Source organism: Rhinolophus ferrumequinum, chromosome 10 (assembly GCF_004115265.2).
Source record: "Rhinolophus ferrumequinum isolate MPI-CBG mRhiFer1 chromosome 10, mRhiFer1_v1.p, whole genome shotgun sequence".
Classification (NCBI taxonomy): Eukaryota; Metazoa; Chordata; class Mammalia; order Chiroptera; family Rhinolophidae; genus Rhinolophus; species Rhinolophus ferrumequinum.
The window spans coordinates 69,482,963-69,503,257 of NC_046293.1; the positions used below are offsets into that span (position 1 = coordinate 69,482,963).

General features: G+C 34.6%; 1 non-coding gene and 1 pseudogene across 1 annotated transcript; one reads left to right on the top strand and one right to left on the bottom strand.

Annotated features, from left to right (window-relative positions):
* Window positions 1–5,215: 5,215 nt before the first annotated feature.
* Window positions 5,216–5,321, top strand: LOC117029532 (U6 spliceosomal RNA). The gene has a single exon (XR_004424268.1). It is a non-coding gene; the product is annotated as a U6 spliceosomal RNA (small nuclear RNA).
* Window positions 5,322–10,883: 5,562 nt separating this feature from the next.
* On the bottom strand, window positions 10,884–12,079 carry LOC117028854 (tropomyosin alpha-4 chain-like; annotated as a pseudogene).
* Between the last annotated feature and the right edge of the window lie 8,216 nt (window positions 12,080–20,295).

A 20,295-nucleotide genomic window follows, 5' to 3' on the forward strand; every position in this document is an offset into this window, starting at 1 on the left:
AAGGAATTTACCTCAGCATGGTAAATGCCATATATAAAAAGCCTACAGTTAACATCATAATCAACAGCAAAAAGCTGAAAGCTTTCCTCTGATCAGAAGCAAAGCACGGATGCCCACTCTCACCACTTTTCTTCAACATAGTACTGGAAGTCCTAGCCAGAGATATTAGGCAAGGAAAAGAAATAAAAGGAATCCATATTGGAATGGAAGAAGTAAATTATCTCTGTTTGCAGAAGACATGATCATATATGTAGAAAACCCTAAAGACTTCCCCAAAACCTTTTAGAACTAATAAACAAATTCAGTAAAGTTGCAAGATACAAAGTCAACATGCAAAAATTAGTTCCATGTCTACATACCAACAATGAACTATCCAAAAAGAGAATTAATAGTGTCAAAATAGTAAAATACTAAGGAATAAACTTAACCAATGAGGTGAAACACTTGTACACTGAAAAGTACAAAACACTGATGAAGGAAATGAAAGAATGCAGAAATAAGTGGAAAGTCATCTTGTGTGCATAGGTGGGAAGACTTAGTATTGTTACAATGCCATAATACCCAAAGCTACCTATAGAATCAGTATAATCCCTATCAAAAACTCAATAACATTTTTTACAAAACTGTAAAAAAGAATCCTAAAATCCATGTGGCACCACAAAAGACCCGAGTAGCCTAAGTAATCTTGATAAAGAACCAAGATGAAGGTATCACATTTCCTGATTTTAAAATATATTACAAAGCTATAGTAATTATAACAGTATGGTACTAGCATAAAACAGACAACTAGACCAATGAAACAGAATAGAGCCCATAAATAAATCCATGGATATACTGTCAACCGATCTTTCAAAGAATATCAAGAATGCACAATGGGGAAATGAGAGACTGTTTACAAATGGCTTTGGAAAACTGGATATCCACACATAATTATTTCAATATGGCCAGTTCTATCCTGCATCATTGGTCGTTTCAAAAAATAAAGTTACTCTAATTTGCATAGACATCAATGACATTTACCTCTTAAATCACCTTTATACCATCTTAATTTCCATCCCAGAAAGAGTGGTATGTATGCCAATGTCTCTTTTGAACTTTTATTTGGTAATTTTTAGATGAAAATCTAATAATTTTTGAGTGTTAATCTATTGCCAAATAGTCTAGCAAAACGTAGATTTCAAAGAGACTGTCTTCAAGAATCATGGCCCTATGTGAACTACTCTCAGGAAAAAATGCACCCAGAGGTGATGTGTCTTCACCCTAGACATGCAATAGTAATTCCTACTTTAATGCTTATGATCATCTGCTCACAATTACTCCATCTTCCTGGGTACTTCTCATTCATGAATGTTGATGCTTGCCTTTCATCTAGGACCCACTCAGGCTCTACCTCTCTCAATGACTCTGGCCACAAATTACATTAATACTATTCAGACATATTCACTTGTTTTCAAAAGTCTTTGAACGTCCTACCTGACCAACTAGAATATTAATTTCATGAAAGCATCACCTGTCTTTTACATTTCCATATCTTCCACAATATCCATCACTTTTTTGACACTCAATAATGTTTAACTTAATAATAAATTTAATATGGGAGAACTATAATTTCCAAGTTGAATCTGAGGTTACTGTCTACCACCAAGGATATTCAAATTTGCCATATTTGATTACAGAAATATACCTTAACTTGGAGAAATCAAGACATCCAGGGATTCTTAAGGGCTGGCAGTGAGGAAAGGAGAAACAAGTGTATCTCAATCAGGAGACAATGAGAAAGTAAAAGCACTAATATCAGATTGAAACTTAGAAACCGACGTAAAATCGAACTTTAAAGACAGAGCTAGGATAGTGAAGGTAAATAATGGAACCAGGTTTTAAGGAGGCAGTGGATCATTAAAACTAAGGACGGACACAACACAGCTCAAAATGTTTCTTGTGTGAAAGGCCTATAGTACAATGGTGGGAAGGTCTTAAAACTTATCAGTTCATTAGGTTGGTGCAAAGTAATTGAGGTTTAAAAGGTTAAAAATAATTGCAAACACCGCAATTACTCTTGCACCAACCTAATAACACCTTCCACATTGCGTACTGAAGCCATCCTACTGTGCTTCCCCGAAAATAAGACCTGACCAGACAATCAGCTCTAATGCGTCTTTTGGAGCAAAAATTAGTATAAGACCCTGTCTTATTTTACTATAAGACCCAGTATAATGTAATATAATATAATATAATATAATATAATATAATATAGTATAGTATAGTATAGTATAATATAATATAATATAATATAATATAATATAATATAATATAATAATATAATATAATACAACACAGTATAATATAATATAATACTGGGTCTTATATTAATTTTTGCTCCAAAAGATGCATTAGAGATGATTGTACGGCTAGGTCTCATTTTTGGGGAAACACAGTATATCCAAGGATTTTTCAATGCAATTGAGTTCTATAGTTCCTAATGGGAAACTGAACAGTAACAAATAGGAGATGGAACTAATACTATTGAATGCCTTCAATATGCCAATCACTTTCTACCTGTCATTTCCATTAATTATCTCATTAGTTTATGATATAGGTTTTTATTAACTCCATTTAACAAAAGAAGACACTGAGGTTCAGAGAGATGAAGTGATTTGTCAACACTAAGAAATAGTATTTCTACAATGGGAAATTTTGCCCAACTCCAAAGCACATTTTATTCCTTCTACTCCAGGTTGTCTATCTATGATGGACATTATCTCAAGGGACAATGTACATCTATTTTTTGTTTATCGTCAGACAGACATGCATTCCACAAACTATGGTGACTTTCTGTCTCATGTTTGCATTTGTCTGTGTTTGTTTGATTGTTTTTCATCTGATGCTGAAATTCCAACCCTAAATCTTTGTTTTGGCATGTCTCTTCTCAGCATCTATTCTACCTCTTCTCCATATTGCACAGGGTGTCTGATACCAGACTCATCTCCTCAGGCAAGTCCTGACTTTTCTGTTTAGCATTTGGAAGAATTGATTTCCATACAAATGAGACAAAGGAGTGTGACTATGTGTGTGTGTGTGGTAATAATTAATGTACGACAAACTGATATGGGAATTAATATGACCTGAACATACTGGAATTCATTTTAGCCAAATATTTTTGCAAGAAGAGGGAGCAAGTTGAATAGCCACCCAAATCTTTAATCTCCTATTTTATGCCAGGGTCTTTCCATGTCCCCCAGGCGACTGTATGCAGCTATGAAGTTTCAAGTAGTCAGCCAATATCTAGGTGTTCTTCCATTCCTTAATTGTCTTACAGATACATGATGGATCTGTAACAAAATGAACACAGAGAATGAAAGTAAAAAACAGATATTGAAATTGGTTAAAAATGCTACAATAGCGTTGCAATTATGTAAACCTATCCCTTCCCCAGCACCTAGAGATTACACTTTCTTAAAAAATAAAATAAAATAAAATAAAATAAAAAATGTCATTCTTTAGAACCTTTGAGAAGTGGCTAAATCTTTGCAAAGCAAATGTTTCTAGAGAAACCATTTGAGTACAATGAGCCTTTTGGGAAAATGATTTGATCTCATTTGTGTTTATAGATTCCCACCATGGGGTAAAAATGATTTCTGCCACCAACATGCTCACCTTGGATCAAAGAAGACTAGAATATGCTAACAGGCCCTATTACAACTACATTTATATCTTCCTTGCATTGTGATGAGATTGTTTTTATATGGTGAACATATTCCAAATGTAAACAAAGAAAAATGAAGCTGAAAGCTGCTAATGTTAAGTTTAGAGCTTGCAGAAAATACCAGCTAGTGAAGAACAGCTGCCAGAATAACACACTTGTACTCACAGAGATAATTTTTCTCACTGAATTTGAAAGAAATTGTAATGATGAATCATAAGCCTTGCTATAAATAAATTATGGCTGCAAATTGCCAGATACAAAAATATTCTCATTAAAGTCCATTGTCTTTGAAGACAAAATTGCCTCATTTATTATTTCAGTAGACTCCAACCAATTTAGAAAAATTAAACCCTGCATTATCAAGCATGCTTGATATGCACTGAAAATATATTAAAAGAGAAACAGGTGCTTTTACAATCTAATAGGATCAATCACTGACTATCTACTATAAGAAGGATGCTACTTTGTTGTGGAAACAAGAGTGTCTTACTGAATGGATGCCAATTTCCAACCAGCCAAGGACAATGTAGCATCAGCCTATGCCATCCAGTTCATTTACTCATTTGTTCATTTATTCAACCAATTTTCTGCATTTCTACTGTATTTGTTACATACAAGGCAACTTGTCAAACATGATGAAAAACCAAAAGATGATAAAAGAATATTGTCATTTAAGTGCATGGATATTCTCCAGGAGAACAGAAATGACATGTAGTCAAATGAAGTTTATTTAAGATTGAAATTGAGTGACACATGCAATGCCTAGAAGTTGAAAGGCAGGAAAACCAAGATTTTGATTGGAAAGGCCTGGAAAACTTGTGAGAAATTGACATTATGTGAACCGGAGACTGCAGACTATCAGGTTACTACAAATAGATATTAAAGAAGAATAGTCCAGGTGGAATGAAGAGTGAGAAACAATGCAAAGAGGGAGTAGTAGTGAGGAGTTTAGAATAATGGAGCATTAAAAAAAATTGTGGTAGATAAAACTGAAAAAGTTAGAGCCAGACTGGAAGTTTAAAATCAAGCAAACAGGTCTAGATTTACTGGTAAGTATTGAGGCATAATTAAGAGTATGTAACTGGATTAATAATACAATAACAATGTGCAGGAATGTATTGGAAGAGTTATGCATGTTGTAGTAACTGTGGTACCTTTAAATAATAAACACTATACAAATTCTACATCATTGTACAGAAAAGTGGCACGCAATCAATCTGAAAAGCAAAACAAAAAGGATTAAAAAATTAAGTCATTTCAATTAAAGGTGAGTGAAAATAATATATAATAAAATTGTGGGGTGAATTAAAAATATTAAATATGATGAGAAAAATAAAAAAATATATAAATATTAATGAGCTTAGATACCAGCCCAGAATTTAGAAAAATAGCAAAGTAAATGTCCAAGGGAGAAAAATCATAGATAATACTTATTAATAAAATGGAAAATATGCAATGGAAAGTTTCACAAAATTTCTTTTTTGAATGTCTAATTAAAATGAGATCATTTTAGTGCTCGCTTCGGCAGCACATATACTAAAATTGGAACGATACAGAGAAGATTATCATGGCCCCTGCGCAAGGATGACATGTAAAATGAGATCATTTTAGCATGAGTGAGCTATACAAATGTGAGAGAAAGTTCAAGTAACCAAGATCAGAAGAGACAAAGGAAATATTGCTAGAGATGTTGCAAATGTTAAACAAACCAACAACCTAAGGGGATTATGAACAATTTTAAGTCAAAAATTAGAAAATGTAAATAAAATAAAAATATAATTTACCAAAACTAACACAAATAAAAATATAAAACTGGAATAATTCTAGGACTATTAAATAAATTTTGTATGTGTAATCAAACAAATAAAAAAACTTTTCAAAAATGTACCTCCTAATTTGATGGTTCCACCAATCATTTAAGGAAGGCATATTATCTATAATATGTAAAAATACATCAGAGATAAAGTATGAACATTTTGTAATTCATTATATGAACCCAGTCTAATCTTGACTCAAACTATAGGAATAACACAAGAAAATTGCAAGCCGGTATTTTTCCATAAACACTAAACAAAATATAAACAAAGCAAATGAAGTAGCAAAGGCAAGTACTATTATATCATGTTGAGTTGTGTTTATCACAGGAATTCAAGGTCACTTTAATGTTTTAAATTCAATGGAAAATTATATAGAAAAGGCATACGATGAAATTTGTAATCCATTCATGATAAAATTTCTCTATAAATTAGAATGCCATGCAACTTCCTCAACATGATAAAAGTTATATGAGAGAAACTTAGAAAAAAGGTAATATTTAAATATTGAGTTTTTTTTTCTTAGAGATTGGGAAAAAGTCAAGGATTCCTACTTACACCATTTCTATTTAATGTTAATAGAGAATCTAAATAGTCTAGTAGCCAAGAAAAAAAATGTGTGTGTATGTATACACACGTAACATTATCAGTATTGTCAAGTATACAGGATTTACAATCAAGATCTAAAAATAAACTGTACAATGTCTGACAATTAGGTTCATGAACTCACCCTGGGAAAAGTGTTACGGACATCATTGCTCAATATCACTATGGTCAGCTTCGAAATATGCCCCTTAGGAAGATATGCACTGATGCCAGTGCCTAGTCCACCCTTCAAAGTAATTTTGGAACGCTTTTTCTGGAATGGCCATCAGAGCTGCCATTGTATTATCCTCGATGTCCTGAATATCATCCGAATGTCTTCCTTTCGATAGTTCCTTTATATTCACGTAAAGAAAGAAGTCATTGGGGGCTAGATCAGATGAGTAGGGAGGGTGTTCCAATACAGTTATTTGTTTACTGGCTAAAAAGTCCCTCACAGACAGTGCTGTGTGAGTTGGTGCATTGTTGTGGTGCAAGAGCCATGAATTGTTGGTGAAAAGTTCAGGTCATTTTCATGTATTTCACGTGGCCTTTTCAGCACTTCCAAATAGTAAACTTGGTAACTGTGTGTCCTGTTGGTACAAATTCATAATGAAAAATCCCTTTCATGTGAAAAAAAGTTAGCAACATCATTTTGACTTGTTTTGGACTGACGGAACTTTTTTGGTTGTGGAGAATTGGCTGACTTCCATTGTGCACTTTGACGCTTTGTTTCAGGGTCATATTGGCACACCCATGTTTCATCACCAGTGATAACACGGCCCAAAACATTATCTTGCCTCTTCAAAAGGTCTTGGCAAACTTTGAGTCTCCTTTGCCTTTGTTCATTGGTGAGCTCCTTCGGGACCATTTTTACACACACTTTTCTCATGCCAAGATTTTCAGTTAAGATTTTCCTAACTGCTTCTCTATCAATGTTTACTTAGTCTGCTATGCTTCTCACAGTAAGCTGACTATTTTGACGTACAGTTCGATGAATTTTTGCAATGTTTTCGTTAGTTCTGCTTGTTACTGGCCGCCCTAACCTCTATTCATCAGTGACATGTTCTCCCCCTCAAAAAAATGTTTAATCCATTTGTACACTGCCCTTATCCTCACAGGGTTATGTCCATAAACTTGGACTAACATGTCCTTGATTTTAGTTCCACTCATACCAGGTTCAACAAGAAATTTAATGCTCATTCTCAGGATGGCACACAAAAACATGCAACAATAATGAATGTCACTCAGCAAGACACCGCCACAGGTCTACATGGGCACAGCTGTGAGACACTGATATACCAAGGTTATGAAACTTTACTGAGCTATTTGTACAGTGCTGCCCATGTGAGTGCATAGTGGCAAGTTCGCGAACTTAATTGTTAGCCACATATGTCTGCATACAAGCTCAATGAATTAGAAATAAAAGGAAAATCAACATTTAAAATAGTATAAAAGTATACACCTAGGAATAAATCTATCAAAATATTATGAAATATTTACATTAAAATGTATAAACTTCATTGACATTAAACAAGTTTACAATAAAGGGAGAGCTATACACTATCAATGAACAGAAGTACTCGATATTAAGTGATGTCAATTTTTTTCCAAATTTACTTTATAACAACAGAATTTACAACATAATTTGTAGTAAAACTTGACAAACTCTGTGTGTGTGTGTGTGTGTGTGTGTGTGTGTGTGTGTGAATTTTTAAATTTGTAAGAAATGCAAACAGCAAAAATTACCTCAATAGGGGACTTAGTCAAGTTTCCCTAGAAAATAGTTTGGAAAAAAATCTTAAATACTACTGTAATTCCTTATTGCGAGTTTGAATATCAGAGAAGAAAATAAGGAAAAAGTGATTTGAAGCAGGAAAAAACAATGAGGAGCAAATATGATTCATTCTCAAACTGGCCACAGCTTCACAAGGAGACATAGACAGGATAGCTTAAACAGGCTGTCCGAAAATACCAGGCCTCAGAGGTCCATGCAGGAAAGGAGTGGAGAAGGAATTTGTCAACTCCCTCCCATCTCTTATCTCCCATTGGTCGAACTTGGTGTCATGGGAAGATAGCCTGGTCCTTTTGGCTGCTAATGGGGAAGCCTTATCCCATGTCCTGCCACATGATACTTGCATCAGAATCTAGAATACTGGAAGAAGCCAGGGACTCCAGGCGTTGACCTCAGTAGTGAAAGTATGTGTCCCATACGTCAGTCAACTGCGTTGGAGTCAAGTTGGAGCAATCATCTCAGGGTCCTGGAGACGGGTAAGACGGACAGAATCCAAGGTCACATATAAAATAGATACAGTACAACAATGTGAAAGGACTTTTACCAGATATCAAGACTTAATATTAAACTCTAATGATTAGTCTCCTATGATAATAAGACAGATAAATAGTCCAAAGGATCAAAAAGAAGTAATGAAATAAAATCAAGCCTATATGGGCATGACTTATAATAGAGACAACTTTTGTTGTGCTTGTAATCCACAATTTATTAATCAGGGTTTAATTACAATAGTATTGACTTTATTTTTTAAACTATATTTGTCAAATTGACTTTGTTAAATTGTGTGTTTGAATCTTATATTCAATTAAAAGCTAAGATAAAACAAATACAAATGCTCCTGGCAAGGGTATGCATTGTTACTTGCATCAGAACCACTTCTATATTTAAAAAATCAAAAAATCAGTTTGTCAGTATTTACAAAATATACTGCAGGGATTTTGATTAGGTTTGCATTGAATTTATAGATTGGTTTGGGCAGATGTGACATCTTAATAACATTCAGTCCCTCAATCCATGAACACAGTACACCTATCCATTTATTTGGATCGTCTTTGATTTCTTTCATCATTGTTTTACACTTTTCACCATATAGATTCTTCTTAGAGTTTGTTAGATTTATGTCTAGATTTCTTAGACTATTAGGCTGCTGTAACCAAACACCACAAGCTGGGAGGCTAATAAACAACACACATTTATTTTTCACAGTTCTGAAGGCTGGGAAGTCCACAAGCAAGGCATCAGGTGGTCGTATTCTGGTGAGGGCCCCCTTCCCAGTTCCCAGACAGTACCCTCTTGCTGTGTCCTCACATGGTCGAAGGGGCAAACAAGTTCTCTGGGGCCTTTTTTATTCTTTTTAATAAGAGCACTTAATCACCTCCCACAGTCCCTACCTCCTAATACCAGCAACTTTGGGTTTAGGATCTCAACATATGAATTTTGGTGGGCACAAAATTCAGACCATAGTACAGTGGTACCTCGGTTTTCGAACATAATCGATTCCAGCAGACCATTCGAGCTCTGAAACGTTCGAAAACAGCTGAGAGCTAGGCCTCAGGATCTTGCACTCTGCGGAAGCCACGTGACATGATGGACTTCCGAGGTGTGTTCGAAAACCAAAGCATTTACTTCTGGGTTTATAGCGTTCATAACCCGAAAGGTTTGTCAACGGAGCTGTTCAAAAAACCGAGGTACTACTGTACTAGGTATTTTATTTTTTGGTGTAGTAAATGGTATTATAATATTTAAAGTTCTGATTCTAATTGTTCATTTCTAGTATATAGACAGGCAATTGATGTTTATATATTGACCTTGTAACATGTGACCTTGTTACACTCACTTATTAATTCTTTTTTTGTAGTTTATATAAAAATGTATTTGACCAAAATGTAGAAACAGTGATACTATGACATATGATACAGTTGCAAGAATCTAAATGAAAAATGTGTTTTTATTCAATTTCACAATTTGGTAGTCTATCTCCTGGGTAGTGTGATGAATTATAAATAGGAGTGAGGGGGCAGAGGAGTTGGATAAGCTAGAAGCAGGGTGATTTTTAGTCAGAATTGTAAATTTGAGTTGGCACCCTACACTGCTGGGGAATATGGAATGTTTCAGCTCTGAGATGTTAACTGAGAAAGCAATAACATAACAAAGCCAAAGTGTGCAACCCTGTCTAGAAAATATTCCATATCCAGTTAAATCAGGAGACTCCTGGTCTTTTATTAACTTAGTCTTGAAAAGGAATTAAAGTCCTAGATATGTAAATCTTCAATTTATCATTCCCTAAAGTACAGAGGAGATGAAGTTAGTCCAGTTACTTTATCTTTGCTGCCAGAGAGGCCCCTTCTGCCCAATATTTATTAATAGAAAGATGCTCTTGCTCAATTTTTGATGGCAGCAGGCTTTTTGATATGGCTCCCCTGAACAGAACTAAATTCTACCATATTCACTCCTGCTGAGTGGGTGGTTTCATATTAGAGAAAATTTTATGACTATCTCCCAAGCATTCTCATGCTGACTGTTCAGAGGATGTTTGTTCTGCGTGGCAGCATGTGGAAATGGGCCAGGGTGATTAGGTTAATCTAGCTGTGCTTTATGACTTCCCACAATAACACCCTCCTTTCTTCCTCTGGATGGAAAATCCCCACTCATTTTAATGTGATGGTCCCTGGCCTCCTGTTGTGTATCCACCAGTGGCCCAGAGGTTCTATTCTTCAAACCTTTAAATTGGTCAGTGACCAGATATTGGAGTCTGTATTTTGAAAGTGTAGGTTGTCTAATGTCCCAGGAACCATATGCCCTCAGTCTTAAGAATTTGTTCAATAGGAAACACCCTGCCAACCTTAGAAATAAATGCAATTTAAGGATAAAAATAGAGCTGAAAAAGCTGGTGAAATTTGAAAAAGAGAAAGAAGAAAGAGGAGGAAGGAAAGAATTAGAATTAGCTGGTGCTCAAAGCTTCTCTGAAACAAAATATTTGGTCACATATTCATAATTTGCTTGACATTTCCAGGAAAGCACAGATGCAGTAACAAAAGAAACTTCTTACATGAGAAGAGAAAGACACAGAGGTCTGGAGCTTCTGGAGCTTCTGTTTTGGTTGTATACAGTTAAGTTCATTTAGTGTGTGATCTAGTGTCTGATATAAGCCCACATTCTGTTCTTTCACCTGGGTAAGTTTTTCTTCCAAGTCATCAATTGTCTTTTCCAGTTTTGCAACTGTTCTCTGCAAATTCAGCATGGGTCTCAGCCTCTTTCAGTTTATCAGACAAAAGTTTAATTTCGTCTTCATATTTATTCTCCTTTTCAGGATACTTTCAGAGACAGCCTTCAGTGACTTGAGGTTGTTAATGACATTCTTGAGTTCTTCTTCCAGGTCACCACATTTTAGTTCAGATACCTAGGCACACTCCTCTGCCCTTTCCTGCTGGCCCTTCTGGATGACAACTTACCAGCTACCTCCACGTCTTTGTGGTCAGCCTCCTCTGCAGTGTGCTCGGCCTCTTTAGGGTGCAACTCCTGGATCTCCATCTCCTCATCTTTCTTGGCCGGGTTTTCTATCACTTTCATTCCTCTCTCTCCCCTGCAGCCTTTTCTGCTTCCTCCAGCTTCCTCAGGACCATGGCCAGCTGTTCTTGAGCCCTGCCCAACTCTCAAGGAGCTGGATTGAGAGACTGAAAGCTGCCACCCCCTCTTGGGCTTTCTCATGCCACTGGAGCTCACTGTCCAGCTCCAGCAGCAGACCCTGTGCGGGTCACTGCCTCATCGGCCGGCTGGGGCAGAGCCTGGATCTTGCAGTTCACCGCCTCCCAGGAGTTGAGGCCAGTCTCAGCTCAGAGGCACAGGGGCACATGCAGCGTGAGCTGAGCTGGGCTGGACTCAGCTCCTCGCTTGCTAATTCTCGAGCTTCTTTTGTAGATTCTTTGGGAAGTTTATGAATAGAGACACCTTTATTTCTTATGTTCTAATTTGTCTCGATGAATCCCTGAAAATATTTCCTAGACTGACCAGCAGCTTGTCCTTTCTTGTACGTCTTATTATCTTGATAGTTTCTGTTTAGTTTTATTTTTGTATTTGTTTACAGACTCATATTCACACTTTCAATCACATCACCTTTATTTCCCCATTGACAGGACTTAGACCAAAGTAGGTCAGGTGACCGACTCTCTGGTTTGTTCCAGACATTCCCGAATTTAGTCCTGATAGTCCCGTGTCTTAAAAAAAAAAAAGAAATCCTCATTCCTATGCTAAACTGGGATTTAGTCATCCTTGAAGTAGGATATGTATTTTAAGAAAATATGGTTCCCACTATGAAAAATCACATTCAACATTTCTATAAATATCAATGCTAATATTGATGAGTAAAGCACCACTCATCAATTATACCTGTTCTATCAGTCTTCAAGTCAGATCGTTTAGTTTTTAGAGCTCTCCTTTGGTAAGTTGCTGTATTACAACATTTAATTATATAAGTACATAAAATATCTAGTGAATCCTGCACCTGGTAACCTAGGAAATTTAAATTTTCTTCACAAAATCTCTATGCATGTACACTGCCCTGAAAATATCTATACAAGTTATAAGCGGAATAGCTGGCATTCAGACAAATGTATCTGCCATTTATCACATCTCATTGAGAAATGAGCTTCATTAAACCCTACTGACTTTGCCTTCTAAAACTTTCCATCTTGTTCACCTCCTCCCACTTCCTGTGACAAACAACTAAACAATATGTTCATTCTTAAGGCTCCTGGAAAACTCAGCAAGAAGTGGAAATCCAAGGTCTTCTGTAGTGCTAACTATGACATAGGCAATGGAGAGAGGTTTTTTTTCATATAGATTACTTTTCACCACAGGAAGCAGGTCTTTCTGTTTACTTGACATTATTAAACACAATGAGAAAAATAAATAGGAGAAAGATTCTATGAATGATTCTGAAGGATATGTGATAATATGGAAAGGAGGTCATGATATATTACAAAGTAGGGAATAAGCGGATTACAAAGTAATATGTGAATTGTGATCCTGTTTTATGATACATACATAGCTGTGTTACTGAGTCGGTGAGAAAACTCACTTAAATATTAACATGTTATTGCTGGGTGGTGTAATACAACTGGAGAATTTCACTATAACTTCATATTGCGTCTCTATTTTAAAATGTCTACAATTCTTAGTTTTATATAAAAATACTGAAAATTATTCAGCTAATCAAATTACAAAAATTACTAGTTTCTGAATATTTGTATGGCCAATGTCAAAACAATATGGGGTCATCTAAAGGGCACCAGACAGTCAAGCAGGTGACTTTAATTCAAATTGTTGTTCTAGGTCTTACTGATTATGCAAAAAGGTATTCAACCCTCAGGAAACTTAGATTTCTCATTTGCAGAATGGAAATAAAATATCTCATGGTTTCTGGGAATATGAAATGAGATTATTTATGCAAAGATACTTTGAAAGCTCAACTGATAAAAATACCTAACATGATTTGGAAATAATTACTATCTTGAGGGTTTTAAACTAGATTCAGCTTTTTTAGATTGAGACTTTAAGTTTATTCCTGGCTGGTTTGTATATTTGAAAATTAAAGGCTATGTTAAAATACAGAAAACTTTGTATAAAATATCTTTAGTTAAATCCTTAATGGAGCAAAATATGTATCCTATAATAAGGTATAAATGTATCTCTTTGTTTTTTATTCTTTTAAACCTTAAACATATTTCCAAAATGTATTTTTCTAGCATTTATATAACTTTTTATATTGGATATGTGAATGAATAAATGTCTCCTAGAGCTATATGGTTTTAAAACAAAAATAAGTCAAATCAATTTAGACGTTTTTATACAATATCAAGTTAGCAAGAAAAAATGTATGGAAATTTGAAGAAGTATATTCTCAAATCTCTTTGGATGTTGTCTTAAAAGATACCTATCACATTCTTCCACAACCATGTTGCATGGCAATACTGGTAGCAATTGGAATAGCTGTGCCATTCATAAGTTTATGTGTTCAATTCCAAGTGAACATGGAAATATTATGCAACAAAGCACTGGTTTGTGTTTAGGAAAAGTATTTTGAACATCTAGTCCTTAGAACATTGAATGGCCAAAATGTTTTAAATTCAGGTTGATTTTACTGGTTATATCCATAAGGTCTCAATATCATGTCTCTTTGAGCTTCTAGATCGATAGCGAAAATTTCATGCTATCTGATTTTATGCTTTTTCTTTCCCTAGTTATTAATTGGTCAGCAACATGTATTTGCATCCATGGGAGCTAAAGTACTTTACTATGTGTAAGAATAAAAAGGAATAGAATATGAGGTTACTGCCATTAACAAGTCACAGATCTAAACTGTCAGATTTCCCCATCTAGTTAAGGAAAAAAATTCCAGAAAATTTCCTTTTTCCGTGTATCCTATTGACATTGACTCAGTGCTTCATGAAACTTCAGAGCTCCCCCTCTATCTTATTATTCACCTTTCTGCAGAGTTTATATAGTATATACAGCCCCTACTGTGTTAGGTCTAATTTAGGTTCTGCACTTACTGGTCTGGGTCTAAATCTAAATCCCTCGTGCAGAGGGGAGCTGTGCTAAATGGAAGTATTAAAGATACTGAAAGCCTTAAGATGCTGTTTATATGGTTTGCAAGTCATGTTCACTAGATGCACTTTTCGGCAGGATTTTATTACAGTCCCACCAATTGACAAAGATTGAGAGCTGGGTTGCCATGTTTCTTGATGTTTATACAAACTTAAATCAATTCAATAACCTAAGTAAATATTCTTTCCACCTTATAAACAGCTCTTTCTGATTAAGATAGAATTCTTAACGTGATGTAAAGGTGATAAATGTTAGATTTCTTTAGGGGGAAATGGTGAATTGTCCTCCTACCCATCTGTCTTTAAATGTTTAGCAGAAGCCTCATGATACAAAGTAGCTTTTCACAGTGTCCTAAAATCCTTCACCTGCATTGATTTTTACCTTTTTGTAATGTGCCATTTGATGCTCCATCAATCTTAAAATAGAGATGTAATGAATAGGAATAAACATGGGTACAGTTAAATGATCCTACTTGGGTATTTACACATAAAGAGACTTCATGACTTAGGGAATAAAGAAAAGTACAAATGAAAACTTAATCATAACCCAATTTTACTGGTCCAAAAATATTTTATTGTTCATAGAAAGTTTCTGGAATGCCATATTATTTGTTTTTTAATTAAGGTCCTTTTATTCTTCTCAGACATATCTCAGATTTTGGCAGGGCTGTGCATTTATTCCTCTTCGTACTGGAATGTGTGACTTTCAATAGCATCAATAGACCTCATGTGCAAAAATCGTTAGAGGTCCATGAAGTTAAAGAAATGAATATTCACAGCTACATTCCCTGTGCCTAGAACAGTGCCTGCTACTTAGCTGAATAAAATGAACTCATCACAGTCCATTTGAGTTAAAAATCGAATAGTGCTTCTTGTACTCCAAGGCAAATTCAATATATGTATTTTCTGTATGGCTGAACTCAGCTTAAAGATATTTCATATGCTTAGCTTTTCATCAACATGTGCTCACACTTTTTAATTGTAATTTTTATTCAAGTTTTCCCTTAGGTTGTGCCTACTCAGTTTTATTCGTTGCCCATTCCATAGGAGCTACTGATTTTATGAATTAATCATATTTTTATAAAGTTTTATATAGTTTTAACAGATTCTTTTGAAGCAGGGCAATTCAACTCTCAAGACTCACCTACTATGACGACCTAAAAAAATTTTCTTTGAGTGCTTTGCTCAAAATCTTCTTTTCAAGCAATTTTGGTGAAATTTTACTACTCAATAGAATGCAAATAGGTGAATCAGAGACATTTTTTTCTCACTGTTAAGCATTCAAGATGAGGCTTGTCCACAATATTAGTGTTCTATTTGCAAAAGGAGACTTACATATAAAATGAATATGTTTCAAATATAAACTGAATTCATATATAAAGTAAGAACCGGTAAGATGTGTATTGTGTTCTTTAACCTTAGAAATCTTTGTTTATTCAATGATATTTTAAATGATAGAATTTGTATAAATTTGGCTAACGCAATGTCCCACATATTCTATACTTTACAGAAAACATGTGCTTCTTAGAAAGAGCTATTTGAAACATGGCTAGCAAATGGAAGAGTTCACTTTCAGTTTTCAGAACCTCCAATCAGATGCGTGCTACACTAAGGCAGCCAGGTTTCAAGCCTCGGGTTTAGGAAGAAATTGTCCTCACTGACCCTCTGAATTACAATACCTGAAGATGCAGTCTTCTTAGACATTAGATTAAAAGTTGGTATAGTCTTCATCTTTTCCTCTGGATATGGACAAGTTATATCATGAAATAAAAACTGTGTTACATACTATAAGTGATACAAAGATGGCATGATATCTCTCCTTACAGGTGATACACTGTAAAGACAGAGATCACGTAGAGAGAGAATATTTATGCTCTAGGGGATACAGAGAATGCCAGCAGAGTACCAGAGAGTCCAGAGAAGAAAAAAGATGAGTCTAATGGTAAACACCTTAAAGTCACATAAACCTAGTGATGAAGAATGGATAGGGAAATGATTAACGGACATTGTGGTAGGCATGCCAGAAGAATCTCATGTTTTTGGAGAAGGAACTGGTGTAAAAAAAATTCACAGAAGTGTGAAAGAACACAGACCACGTTCAGAAAAGTAACAAGCCACCCAACTTACAGAAAACAGCACAAGAAAAGTTGAGGACGACGGGTTAGCTCAGTTGGTTAGAGTGCGGTGCTCTTAACAAGGTTCGATCCCCCACGGGCCACTGTGAGCTGCGTCCTCCACAACTAGACTGAAATAACTACTTGACTTGGAGCTGATGGGTCCTGGAAAAACACACTTTAAATAAATAAAAGTTTTTTTTAAAAAAAAGTTAATTGAGACCATGGTTTATAAACAACAACAACAAAAAAGTTGAAAATGAAGTAACTAAATAACATCCAAACATATGTGCCTTCTGTAAATCAGGTGATAAAAATAACTGGGCGTTGCATATAAATATCTTTGTATGAAAATATATAAACATTAGTGCAGGAAATATTGTGGAGAGAAAAGGAAGACTGTACCTGAAATAGGTCAGTTGATTACACAGTATTTGGACAAACCTTGGTTCATAAGCCTATTTTAGAAAGTTTTCATTCTGTACAAAGCGAGGGAAAGATGGGATACAACAAAGGAGACTGAAATGTCTGAAAATAGCCTGGAACTTTGCCAGAGAATGAAGCAATGCATGTAAATGTGGAAAATAGAGAAGAAAAGGAAAGAGTGGATATTCTAGAGTAACGGCATCAATTCTGCACATACTCAACCATCTAGTACAATCAGACCTACAGAAAGAGGATTTATCAGGAAAAATCATTTTCAAATGACAGTAATAAAAAAGTGGCTTGGGTGCCCCTTGCGTAAATAAGGTTTGTCAATCTGAAACACTGGTTCTTCTCACAGATTATTTAAATGAGCCAAAAAACAATGTAGTTAAAGAGATAGGGGAAAATTTCTTACCACCCAAAAAGAGGGTGTAATATTCCTGCTCTCTTTTTTTGGTTAGTGTATAAAGTTGTTATTAACAAAAATGAAAGTGGAGCTCTCAACTAATTAAATGGAAGGAGGTACAAAACATTGAAGCTTCTATTGGACTGGACAATAGGTATTTCACAGATCAGAATGACACTAATTTAAAGCCCAGGCCCAAATTCACATACGAGTGCTGTAGTCATAATAATAATGCCTGACTCTAAGCTCTCAAACCTATTACTTTCCACTATCAGTAAAGGGGAGTGCCTATAAGTTAGAGAAGTCCATCCCCACACCGTCACCATTTCAATTAATGTGAAAGTGCTCTCAGCTTAAAATAAGGTGCCAAAAGAAAAAAAAAATTCTGTAATACATCAACCTGAAACCTATGTAACTTTACTAACAATTGTCACCTCAATAAACTTTAATTAAAAAATAAATAAAATAAATAAAAACGCTCTAATTTAAAAAAATAGATTGAATAGTAGCCATTTTACTGCTGAAATTAGGTTAAATCCACAAATAATTGACTATAGAAAATTTTTTTCATTAAATTCATATTTTTATTTTATTTTTTAATAATCATTTTTTCAACTAATATAATAATATAATTCAACTAATATAAAAAATAATTTATTTTTTCAACTAATATAATATCATATTAGTTTTAGGTATACAACAAAGTGATTGGACATTTATATAACTTACAAGGTGATCACCCCAATCAATATGACACCAAAAAAAAAAGGTTTCAGAAACCCTGCAATTCAGGATAAAAATTTGGGAGTACTACTACCAAATGTTCAATTAATGGAAAATAAAAATTAAATATTTCCCATATGTAAATATGTGTTCAATTTTGTACAAATGTAAAGTTCCTGGTAAGTATATACTTAAGAATACAATGAAAATTAGAAAACAAAGAAAACACCTCACTTGAATGAACTTGTTCAGCTGAAGCAGTATTTAATTTTCAAGTTATGTTAATAATGAAACATATCTATGAACTACTAAAAACATTAATACACTAAACCTTCAATAATTAAAGATAAGAGAGAAAAAGAGAACAGTGCCATGAATAGAAATAACTTTAAATTGTATAATTTTAGAAGCAACAAATTTTCCAACTACTCTATGTCGTAGAGGCAATGCTATAAATGGTCAGTCACATCAGTGTAAATTGATGTCATTTGACACCCACACATTGCTAATATGTAGTTTTATCTAATTTTCTTTTGTTTAAGAAATTCGTTAAAATGAACATCAGCCAGTACATTTCATTTATTATTACATGGAGGAATGTTTCTTTGAGGAATTGCTATGGATACAGTAGTATAATTACTACACTATTTGAGGTTGAATATTATTAATTTTGTGAGTGAAACATTAAAAACGTCTGGATAACAATTGTACTTTTAAGGTTTAAAAAGTATGCATTTCCTTTTCTTTAAACAATTTTTTAAATTATAGTTTTAAACTATATTTTTTTTATATTTTATATAATTTTATATTAAATTATAGTTTTAAATTATAGTTTTTTTAATTATATTAATTGCAGGTGTATAACAGTGACTAGACATTTATATAACTCACAAAGTGATCACCCCAATAAGTCTCATATCTTTCTGAAACCATACATAGTTATTGCAATATTATTGGTTTTTAAACAGATTTTTTTTTTTAATGAAATTGATTTGGGGCAGACACACTACTCTAAGGAGAGAAGGAAAACTACACAAGCTGCCACATTTCAGCAAAGGATATCCAAGTAACAAACATCTGCAAAGTTCTGAATAATCAGTAGTTCTGTAAACATCAGCCAATCCCTTAATCTTCTTAACTTAAAGATTAAGACATTGGAATAAAATCTGTGTTTTTATGCAAACTGTGCACATTGTTCATCAATAGAGAGACTGTCTGTAGGTTAAAATGAACACTTTGATGCCAGATGACCTGGGTTTAAATCCTGGCTCTGCCAGTTACTGGTTGTGTAGCCTTAGTCACAGTGCCCTGCCAACGTATATTGTAGCTCAGTCTGAGGCAAAAGGGAAAATGTGTCTCTATACAAGGTGTGATCAAATAATACGGTGAAGGTTTAAATTTTTAAAAATGTTACAGTATAAGACACGTTGCCATTAATCCCCCTCAAAATACTCTCCCTTGCTTTGAACACACTTATTCCATCATTCTTGCCACATTCTGAAGTAGTTCTGGAAGTCCTCTTTCATGAGTATCTTTACTTCATCCTAGATCATGACGATGTTCCGTGTCACACATCGCTTCTATTATGGCAATGTCTGTCAAATAAAAACATTACGGTGTGTCCTCATCCATCTTATTCTCTGGATCTGGCACCGTGTGAGTTCAGGCTCTTCCCCAAAGTCAAAATGACTATGAAAGGTAAACGTTTTGAATCGATTCAGGACATCGAGTCAGCCATGACAGTACAACTAAAGGCACTCCAAATATTCTCTTCTATTTGATCCAAGTGGAGAAAGTTAATAGAAGCTTTTATACCGGGGTGTTAAAAAAACTTATACACATTTTAAGAGATGTTATCTATGCTCAAGCAATAGTATGCCACAATCAGAAGTGTCTGGGCGCTGATGGTACCCACTTTGAGCACCTCTTGTAACTGCAGAAGTCAAACGTGACTTGCATCAGTATATATTGAGTATTACAATTAATACAGTTTTTTCCTTTCTTAAAATGTGTACACATTTTTTGGCACCCTCTGTAAATACACATGCCTGTGAGATATATATATATATGTATATATACATATATATATATATATGTGGTTGATGCAAAAGTAATTGTAGTTTTGCA